Raw genomic sequence first — 1,595 nt, 5'->3', positions numbered from 1 at the left:
TAAGGAAAGCTGTCTCGGGTGTGGACCAATCAACTTCAAGGACCATGTGAGACTAGGCTCTAAGGAAAGCTGTCTCGGGTGTGGGCCAATCAACTTCAAGGACAGTGCATACATTATCAGAGTTGTGTTTTTGTTTGCATTCCGACCGCAGGTATTGTGGTCTATGCAAACATGGCTCCTCGTAAAAAAAGTGTCAGTTTTGTTGCCAGATAGAAGGGTAAAAAACCAATTATCATGTTTTACTGGCAAATGAGGTCCCAATGGTGTACTAATGGTTTGTTGCGTGGTCTGTAGCTGCACATGTTGGGCGAAGGTGGCAGCCGTGGGGCCACCCTGGAGCAGACGCTGGCCAAGGTTCAGTATGCGTCAAGTACGTTTGTTCTCACCCTGCAGTTATCATACATTACTGCGGGTTTCCAGTCGTCGTTGTGGTGATTCAGTTCCATCTGTGATTCAGTGTGGTGTTGCATTCGCTTGATTCTATTGCAGAAACAACTCAGGTCATCGGTATGAGTGCCACTCTGAGCAACATCAAGGACTTGCAAAAATTCCTGAATGCGGAGTTGTACACTAACGATTTTCGACCGGTAGGAATCACATTCATCTTCTTGGTTCTTTCGGTAAAGTCACGTAGAAGGGAAGTAATAAAATAATAAAAATAAAACAATAAAATAATTCTCACGACGTTTCGGCCACAACGCAAGCAGCCGTTTTTTTTTTGTCAAGACGCTCTTCACCCCTCCATCCCAGCTTAAATAGTCGCCCCAAGCCTGGGGTGTGTCATTCAGACTCTGTCTTTTCGACAGACCTGTTCTACACCTGAGGACGGCCGCTTGCGTTGTGGCCGAAACGTCGTGAGAATTATTTTAAAATGTTTTATTTTTATTATTTTATTATTTCCATCCTACGTGACTTTACCGAAAGAACCAAGAAGATGAATCCCTGCAGTCACGAAAGCTTTACATCGAAAAGAATCACATTCTTATTATTATTATATTGAAAGTTTAATTTTCATAAAAATGTTGCGCAACTGATGTGTGAAAGATACACGTCTTCAACCTCTTACAAAAGTCTACATGGCTGCCGTGATCCTCACAGGTCCAGTTAAGAGAGTACATTAAGCTTGGAGACTCTATCTACGAGGTAAACAACAAGGCTCGGTGTCCAGAAGAAAGCTTCAGTTTTATCCGCTGCTCAGTCACAAGGTGAGTGCACAGACATCAATGGAAATAAAATAGGCACACAAGCTTTTGAACAGCTTTCAAGTTTAAATAACCTGTGAAATCTATATCTGGACAGATGGTAGAGGAAGCAGACATTGCTTTCTTCTTTCTTGGTCTTTCGGTAAAGTCAAGTCGAAGGGAAGTAATAAAATAGTAAAATAAACATTATACAATTACTTCTCACGACGTTTCGGCCACAACGCAAGCAGCCGTCCTCAGGTGAAGACCAGGTCTGTCGGGGAGACAGCGTCCTGACCTGGTTTTCCACCTGAGGACGGCTGCTTGCGTTGTGGCCGAAACGTCGTGAGAATTATTTTATTATGTTTTATTTTTATTATTTATACTTCCCTTCTACGTGATGACTTTACCGAA

General features: G+C 42.7%; 1 pseudogene; it reads left to right on the top strand.

Annotated features, from left to right (window-relative positions):
• Window positions 1-294: 294 nt before the first annotated feature.
• The window catches only part of LOC133361966 (helicase POLQ-like), an 11,253-nt pseudogene continuing 9,952 nt past the window's right edge, over window positions 295-1,595 (top strand).

The sequence above is a fragment of the Lethenteron reissneri genome, unplaced genomic scaffold (genome assembly GCF_015708825.2).
Source record: "Lethenteron reissneri isolate LAM-NWPU_2019-01 unplaced genomic scaffold, ASM1570882v1 scaffold_1309, whole genome shotgun sequence".
In the NCBI taxonomy this organism is placed as follows: Eukaryota; Metazoa; Chordata; class Hyperoartia; order Petromyzontiformes; family Petromyzontidae; genus Lethenteron; species Lethenteron reissneri.
Note: the sequence above shows the minus strand (reverse complement) of the source record. Positions and strands in the feature narration are given on the sequence as shown.